We start from the raw sequence: 9,665 nt of genomic DNA, 5'->3' as shown, positions 1-9,665 counted from the left end.
TTCCGGATTGAGTTTTATCTAACCCACCCGACCAGCTCCCATCCCATCAGGCATAATGACATCTAGATTGAACAGCCAGGTTTGCAGTTTAGGACCTCTATGCGAAAGCAGGAGGGCCCGACAACCTAGGGGCCGGCTCTGAAGAACGAGTGCCCGTTCCATGGGGTGGTCCAGAGCCTGTGCGACCGGTTAGCCTGGTTCCGTACCCGAAACCCCGCACACTCCACCACTCTGTGACGGGTGCCCTAGTACTCGGAGCTATAAGTTCTGTGGGTCCGACAAACTAGGGTCCGGAACTAGAGAAGAGACACTTGTCTCCGAGGGTGGTCCGGAGCCGTGTAGCGCTCAGCCTGGTCCCGTACTGTGGGCCTGCATGCTCCACCACCCTGTGACAAGTGTCCTAGTACCTAGAACCACCATCCAGGGGGTCCGGACGCACAACTTGGCTCCCCCAGTCTAAACACTGCAAATCCCGAGCATGTATCAAAGGATGAATAATGCTAGATGATGGGGCCTACAGGTGCATCACTAACGCTCTTTAAGCTAAAGCTGTGGACAGATTCAGGTCTTGGCGAGGCTGCCTCCCGAAGGCCGTTGACAATTCTTTCATATACGCTGGTGCCCAACCTCGACACATCGAGCCCGCACCCCAAGCGGGGGGCCAGGTACCAAGGGAAGTCAATAGCAGGAACGAGCAACATACAGATAAGTGATTAAATACTGCTTAATAAGTAATACTCAGGAAGTACCTTACAGGGAAAAGTCTGGGGGCCGATTCTAAAGAACGGGTGCCCGTTCCATGAGAAGGTCCGGAGCCTGTGTGGCCGGTTAGCCTGGTTCCGTACCCAAAACCCTACACACTCCACCACCCCGTGATGGGTACCCTAGTACTTTGAATTATAAGTCCTGTAAGTCCGACACCATGGGGTCCGGAACTAGAGAAAAGACGCTTGTCTCCTGGGGTGGTCCGGAACCGTGTAGCCGCTCAGCCTGGTCCTGTACCGTGAGCCTGCACACTCCACCACCCTGCGACAGGTGCCCTAGTACCTAGAACCACCATCCAGGGGGTCCAGACACACAACTTGGCTCCCTAGGACAAAACCGTGCGTACATATGTTATTACATTCTGCATTCAAAGCAGACATATTTGCTACATTCTCTTACAAGTGGGGCCCTAGCTCCATGTCTGCAGGAATGGATTACGCAGCATCAACAGGAGTGGATGGAAGCTGGCTCTGGGCAGCCCCACCAACGGCGGCGACCACCTCTGCATCGACGGATCGCCAGCAACAGCGACCACCTCTGCACCAGCAGTGACAACGGCTTGCCAGCAACTGCGACCACCTCAGGGTGGGCGCCATTATAAAAAGGTCCTCGCCCCCGTCCTCCTACGAGGGGTGACAACGAGGCCATTAAAGCCAAAGAGTCGGGGACTCAGCGGCAGATGGCTCTGATGCCCTCGCCAGCGGAGGCAACCACCTCTGCAAGGGGTAGCCTCACCAGCGGCGGTGACCACCTCTGCAGCGGTGGGCGGCGGCTATCTCAGCACGCATGAAGGGGTCCTTGCTCCCGGCTGACCAATGGGAGTGAAGACAAGACCATCCAAGAACGCTGCCGCCACCGCCGCGGCGTACGACGTCTTGTACAACCCCCCCAGTGCGGCCGGCGGGCAGGAGAAGGGGTGGATGTGCCGGACCCACGCACGGCGCGACCGTCGCCCACGCGGTGGACGGACAGCCACGCCCTGGGCAGAGCGGCAGGAGGTAGCATCGGAGGCGGCGCCGAAGCCATCTAGCCCAAAGGGCCGGACATGCTGCAGCTGACAGCCTGTAGCCAGCCGGCCCCATGTAGCCGAGGTTCGCCTCCTCTGCAAGGCTGGTGAACACCCTTCTCCTCTGAATGCTGGAGGAAGAAGTGGGTCACCAGCCCAAGCGGAGGGCAGGGCCTCAACTTGGCTCGCCCTCCACTCCAGCGAGGATGATGAACATCCTTGAAGCTGAAGCTGGGGGGAAGCCGCAGCCCGGCTTGCTTCGCCCCACCGCGAGGCTAGTGGTCATCCTTTTGGATGGCCACTGGCGGGGGACTGCAGCCGGGCTGCATGATGAAAATCCTTGAAGCCGAACAATGGCGGAAGAGCACCAACCCCCACGGGGTTGCGCCCCCTAACAACAGTAAGAAGAAAACAAAACCACCAGCACCACCACGAGCGCAAGCTCTTCGGCGGTGATGCGGATCTCTCCAGAAGACCCCAGCGCACCCCATCTGGAGGCCCGGGAGGCGGAAGGGCGCAAGGAATGCGAGAGGAGCAAGGCATGGCTACTACCCGGGAGATCGGTCCCTTTTTAAAGGCAGATCTCCCCACTCGTGCCCCGAAGCGTCATGGGCAAAGTCTCCCCCGACGGTCTCCAGGGTTCCTACCCTATGGCACGGGGGCCAGGCCCCCACATGTCATACAGACTGACCAGAAGCACGAAGAAGGCAAACCGCCGCACTAGGAGCATGCAACCGCCCTGCGGTTAAGCGCTCCCTCGTCTTCACCGAAACCAGCGCTCGAAAGAGGGAACCACCACGCAGGAAGCATGCAACCGCCCCACGGTTATGCACCCCCATAGCTTCGCTGCAACTGGCGGTCCAACGTGGGGCCCAGACCCACATGTCATACAACCGACGCACCGGTTACCGGGTGCGAAAAAAATCGCACCGCCGCTTGCGCCAATACCACGTCTTCTCGGGACCATCACAGCAGACTGAAAAGATAAGTTTTCAGAGCCAGTGCAACGACTCGAGGAATCCCGCATGGCTCAGCAGTGACATTAAGTGTGAAGGTCACGAGCCAGTCAACCGTGGGAATAGGCGCGGCAGTCGGCATGACCATAAGAAGGCCAACAGTAATTACGTCAACAGGCGCGTAGGGGCGCTAATCAGACTCTGGTCCCGCCTGCAGGTTCACATCCTCCCCTGAGGCGGGCTCGGGGGCCACTATTGGTACCCTGGATCAGGGGCACCCTCTTCTATAGCATGAAGGCGCCGCACCCGTGCAACACCTCAAGGCACACGGAGAATGAGACCCAACCCTACCACATGGGCAGGTCCAAGGGCGCCACGTGGCAAGGAAAGGTGGTGCATCCCAGTCTTCACCGTTGGGTCCAGACCTCCGTAGAAGGACACCAGAACCCTATACATACAAGCCCAGGACCCCCAAGAAGGCAAGCCAGGGAAGGCCCCAGTCCCCCTGCAAGTAAGGTCCGAGCATTGGCAAGGTCCTGGGATGGGAAGGACCCTAGCATGAGGAGGGGGTCCGGTGCTGGCACATGTCCAGGCCTTGCCCTGTGCTTCCCGCTACTGACGCGAGGCTTGCGACATAAGCCAATGGGTCAAACCTGATGTAAAGCCCACGAAACCGTGCAGCCTCTGCATTTATTGCCGAAAGGACGCGCAGCCTGCCACCACGCTAACGGACGACGTGCCCTCTCAGCATTTAATGCGTCCTGTCCAATCCGCTGGCAGATGACGTTAGGGTCATCCATGTCACACCTGTTTCTAAGGGGCAGAGCCGGGTGCATAGCATATGTGTGCCAGGATCTATTTCCACACATATGTTGACGTCACAAGTGTAATATATCAAAAGAACAATGCATAAAAGCGTAAATAACGATTATATTAACATATTACACTTTGAACAGACGTAATGTCTTAACCTTTATTCATCAAAGTACAGCGAGACATGGACATCCATCCACAGGAAGATGACCGGGAGTAGCACTAGACTAGCATCCATGGAGTTCAGCTTCATATCTTCATCTGCAAACTTCTGATCAAAATTAAGCAAGGGTGAGCTCACTTATGGTCGGGGCTCAGCAAGTGGGGGAAAATCTAATGCAAGTTTAACAAGGTGAGGCTAAGGTTGAGCAGTAAGCATTTTAGTTGATCAACATTTTATTAACAACGCCTGTCTTACTAATAAGTGTGAATCCCAAGTATTCCCATTAAACAAAGGTACAAGAGTATATCAAAAACACTTAAGTGAAACCACTTAAGTAAACCATTGGCAGATCATCAGATCTCGATTTATTTCCATCTTCAAGTTCAATTATCATGTGAGGAGTCCAGGCTGCTCATAATCGTGAGCACGGCTGATATATCAGTTTTACACTCTGCAGAGGTGGCACATCTTTACCCATGAGTCGCGATTCCCTTCTAGCCCGGGTTAGCTAGACCCGTATTCACTTCCGAGGTGAATGGCCAGGGTCTCACTACGAGGCTTCTCCCTAGAGTCCTCATTACACAAATGCTGGAAATGGTCAAACTGCATAAGGCACACCTACCATAACCAACTTATAGTCCGGACCACAGGGTAAAGCTTTGGGAACTATGCTCGTATCCAATCTGCCTGAGTCGGAACTATAAGTGCTTGCCAGATGCCCCCGTTCTGGTCGACCACGGCCAACACCCAACATAAGACTTCCCTAGTTATTTAGCCAAGACCAGAGCCATGATAGTCCTCATGGTAGCACTGTTTTCCCGGGTGGTCACTCCATGTTTCAATTAATATGCAATGATCTTGTTTAACCATCGGGTTAACAACAATAATGTAAACTTACCATTTGGAACATTAATATCATAAGCTGGAGTGACTGCATAAAGTTAAGTTGTAGCAATAGCATAGCTACTTGATTAGATCATAATCCCAGGTTAAACAAGGAGTAAGGTTGGAAAGGTTAGGAGTATCTAAATAGGTAACCCATCAAATTATGCATATATTCATCGAAGAACAAACTTTATTAAATGTATTGTTTGGGATCAAACAGAGTATGCAGAGGGAGAAGTCCACTTGCCTTGCTTATTGAAAACTTGAGGTTCTTCCACGAAATAGCACTTGATTCTCAACTATTAGATCAATCACTGAATATCACACAAACAAACAAGAAGAAACAAACACCACTCAATAACATACAACATTCACCATACGCAAAGCTAAAAGAAAACCTAACGAGAAGAGCGTTCGCTTTTCAAAAACGTCGCAAGGGTTATAATAAAAAGGTATTCTTTTCAAACATGTGATCTATACTTTATAAAATAAGACATGAGCTTAAAATATCTTAATTAAAATATACAAATATTAGGTTCATCAAATTAATCTTTTATAAAACGTCATATGTGATATGTCTCAATTAAGGGTTTATAAGACGATAAAACACGTTATAACAATATTAAACCTTTTTAACCTTTTAGAAAAGATATATGTTATATCTAATGTTAATGGGCTACGAAACACGTTATTAATTATGGAGCATATTATAAATATTATTAACCAATCACTTATGACAGATTATGATATAAGTCTAAATAGGTTTTATGTGAAAAGATCATTATTATTAAACATCTATTTATGAAAAGTTATGATATATGCTTTAATGAACTTTTATGTAAAAGACAATGAACAATAATTATATTTTATTTTTATTAGAAAGTACATGTCCTATATTTTATTAAGAAAGCTATATACAAAACAATATATAAACTAACATTATTATTAAAGAACATGAACACTAATTTCCTTAGTTTATTCTTTAGGAAAAACTAAGTGACACATATATAAATAATATGAACTAATTTTGATTAAATGATTAATTAAGCCTATATAACCAGTTGGAAACAAATATAAATCTAATTAACTAGGTTATGAGAGGACATAATTACTCTATTCTTTATCTTTACATTTAGTTTAGAAACATATGACCTAGATATTTAAAATAAATATTATATTCCTTGTATGTTATCAACTATTGTTTTAGTTATGACGATGTGAGCACTTAATTAAGCCATTATATAATTATTAGAAAAGTTATATGACATATTACTTTTAAGTTTCTATTTAATACGACTATACTTAAACATCTATAATGAATCTTGTTAAATATGATAATTATTAAAAAGATTATTTTAAAGTTAGAAATAAATTATCTAATTCTTTAATAAGAAACCTATCAACATACTATCAATTTCTTTATTAGAAAAATATGAGCACCTAATTAAATTATTATAAATTCTACTCTTTCTGTTTTCTCCTTTCTTTTCTAAATAGAATTTATACGTATAACTATAAATTGTTTATTTATTTCTTCTAACATTAATATTCTAAGAAGTAATTGAAAATTACTAAATGAGACTTTTAATAACATATTCATGGTTATTATGGCATAGATAAATTATCTTACTAATTCTAAGTAATTAAGTGACATACTCATGAATACATTTATTATGAATAGTAACATTTTCATTGGACTGGGAATACGTGGCTTAGATTCCTATTTCAATTTCTTATATCCCTTATATCAATACTAACCGATTATCATTCCATGAGCTAGAGCGAAATAAAACATTTCTAGTATGAAAATCACTGAAGTAGTGAATAGTGACCGTGTTCATTTTTAGAATTATACGCATATTCAAAGTAGTGTCGCAGGGTCGATTTTGGCTACATGTATACATCGAAATATAAAACCATACACGTGAATCGCCAAATCGCATCAACAATAAATCGCAGGATTCAAAACATGATTTAGAAAATAAATTAGTGGGTGGTCTTCAACCTTGGGCGAACGGACGACGACAAACGGGCTCGAGCGCGTGTCTAGGCGAAGGGTTGGACGGGGTTCGGGCACGTCTCCGGCGAGGAACAACGAGCTCCGGTGAGTCTCCACAGATGGCGGGGTGGACTGCGATGGCGTGGTCGAACTCTGACGACGGCGTGGGCGAGTAAGAAATGTGAGAAAGAGAGAGGGAGCCCGGGGAGAAAGAGAGCTCGGCTGTGGGGCCGAATTTTTTGTTTTTGAGTCCTTTTTGTGTTAAAAATTTCCAATTAGACCCTCAGAAAACTTAAATGCAATTTTGGACCCATTTCTCGGCGCCATGGGTTATGGCGCCGAGTTTACACGTCTCGGCGCCATAGATCTTGGCGCCGAGCTACCTGCCGCGCTGTCGTCCACGAGCTGACGCGGCGTCGACGTGGCACCGAGCTCGGCGCCAAGATCTATGGCGCCGAGCTCGAATATATAACCACAAAGCTTGTCTAGCTCAGTTGGCAGAGCACAAGGCTCTTAACCTTAAGGTCGTGGGTTCGAGCCCCACCGTGAACATATTTTTTTGTCTTTGTCACTGATTTATTTTTTTATTGTCCAGATTTTTTCGTTTATGCCGCTGATTTGTCCGTGCGTTCAATATTTTTTGTCTTTGTCACATTTTTTTTTCTGCAGTTCCTAGATTATGTGTTGTGTCTCTGTCGTCATGCATGCTTACTCATCTGCACTGGCTGGCTGCAGAAACCTTAATTATTAGCTTTTTTTTCTCTGGATGCATGGATCGACGACACTGCAGGGCTAACACACAAATCATGCATGTGCACAGTACACTGATGGATATGCATTGATCGGATGGAGAGTGATGCTACTAACTAGTTGATGGAATGGAAGAGCTATCAACCGATCAGTGATGGTCTAGTTTTGCAGCAGTAGTTCATCAGAATTCATTCAATTCAAAAGGGAGGGAAAAGGATGAACAGCTAGCTTACAAATAATACACTAGTACGTAGCTAGCTAGTGCACCAATTAGTGGAGTCTGAGGCGGGAAGCATCGAATTAAAAAGCACGGACAAATCAGCGGCACAAACAAAAAAAATCTGGACAATAAAAAATAAATCAGTGACAAAGACAAAAAATATTGAACGCACGGACAAATCAGCGGCATAAACAAAAAAATCTGGACAATAAAAAACAAATCAGTGACAAAGACAAAAAAATATGTTCATGGTGGGGCTCGAACCCACGACCTTAAGGTTAAGAGCCTTGCGCTCTGCCAACTGAGCTAGACAAGCTTTGTGGTTATATATTCGAGCTCGGCGCCATAGATCTTGGCGCCGAGCTCGGTGCCACGTCGACGCCGGGTCAGCTCGTGGACGACAGCGCGGCAGGTAGCTCGGCGCCAAGATCTATGGCGCCGAGATGTGTAAACTCGGCGCCATAGCTCATGGCGCCGAGAAATGGGTCCAAAATTGCATTTAAGTTTTCTGGGGGTCTAATTGAAAATTTTTGACACAAAAAGGACTCAAAAACAAACAATTCGGGCTGTGGGGGGAGAAGAGAGGAGCTCGGCTACCCAATTTTATAGAGGAGAGGGAGGGAAGTGAAGGGTCAGCCGGGGAGGGAGAGAGGTGGTCGGTCTTCATGGTTGCCATTAATGGCTTCCGCATCAATGGAGGGAGGGAGAAACAGTGGCATTGAACTCCATTAACGAAGGGAAACGGACGCGGGGCGGACAGTGTTGACGGCTCGACTTCGGACGTTGGTCAGATGGCGTGCAGTTAGGCGCGGTCGGGTGCAGGGCGCTGCTCGCGTCTTCGGTCGGCGTCGAGCCTGTGTGCTTGGGTCCTGCGCGTGGTCGGGTGTGCGGCGCCGCGGCTGGGTGCGGTGCGCAGGGCGCCGGGGTGGCTGGAGAGCGGGGTCGTGGCTCCTAGGCGGGTGCGCGCTCGGCGCTGGGCGCAAGGCTCGTGCAGCTTCGGCGTCCTGGCGCGGGGCAGGGAAGAGAGCAGGGGAGGAGGGAGAGAGAGGAGAGAGGGGAGAGGGAGGAATGGAAGGGAGAGAGAGAAGAGCAGAGGGCGACGACGGCTACCAGGGGCGGCGGCTGGGAGCCAAAGGGAGAGGGAGGCGCGCTAGATAGGTCAGGGAGCAGGGCGCGGCTTGCTTCTTGGGCCTAATTGGGCCAGTTAGGGTTAGGTTAGTTAGTTTTCTTTTTTCTATTTCCTTTTTAAATTTTGAAATACATATTTAAATAATCATAAAATTCATAATAATCAAACCAAAATTATTTATAAATAAAATATTAATTCTTGGACTAATATTTATTATATTATTTATATGAATTTTTATTTAAGAATAAATGATATTTAATATTTAAAATCAATCACGAGCATTCAAAAATCATTCCAAAGGCAGATAAATAACGAACATTTGAGAGAAAATTAATTACCATAAATATCATTATTAACTAAATGTATTATTTTTATTTAATGATTTTCATAGTGTCACAATCCAGCAGGCGGCGCGCCTGACCATTCTGTAGGCGAACAGTGCGCCCATGTCGAGCGGCGCACCGTACTCATCACCCCTTCTACAAGAAGCTTCCCTTACACGCCAAGGATACGCAGATCTCGAATGTCGGGGCCCAAGAAGAGTGCCCCAGCAGCACACATTTGTGGTTCCAAGTGCTATATTCGTTATGTCCCTGGGCCCACATGTCGGGGCTCAGTACCTTTGTGCATACCTCCCTTCGGCTATAAAAGGGGAGGCATGCGGCGTTACAAGACAGACCCAACCTTAGGCAGACACTCACAAGTTCATACAAGCTCCCAGGCAATACATCACACAGTGGAGTAAGGTATTACGCTCCGGCGGTCCGAACCACTCCAAACCCTCGCGTGCTCCCGTGTGTTGATCCACCAGACTCGTAACAAGCAAAACGCTTAGGCCCCTCCTCTTTTTAGGATTTAGGGCGGGTGCAATCCACCACCTGGCCGGAGAGATTTCCTCTCCGACAGACTAAAAAGTGTTTATGTTGAGATATAGAGGTGATTAGTCCATAGGTACAGTAGTGTGAGTTATTTAAGCCAT

At 47.3% G+C, this 9,665-nt stretch overlaps 1 non-coding gene across 1 annotated transcript; it reads right to left on the bottom strand.

Moving 5' to 3' along the window:
- Positions 1-7,800: 7,800 nt before the first annotated feature.
- Positions 7,801-7,873, bottom strand: TRNAK-CUU (transfer RNA lysine (anticodon CUU)). The gene has a single exon. It is a non-coding gene; the product is annotated as a tRNA-Lys (tRNA).
- Positions 7,874-9,665: the final 1,792 nt, after the last annotated feature.

Source organism: Zea mays, chromosome 6 (assembly GCF_902167145.1).
Source record: "Zea mays cultivar B73 chromosome 6, Zm-B73-REFERENCE-NAM-5.0, whole genome shotgun sequence".
NCBI classification, from domain to species: domain Eukaryota; kingdom Viridiplantae; phylum Streptophyta; class Magnoliopsida; order Poales; family Poaceae; genus Zea; species Zea mays.
The sequence above is the reverse complement of the archived record's forward strand: the minus strand, read 5'-3'. Positions and strand labels throughout refer to the sequence as shown.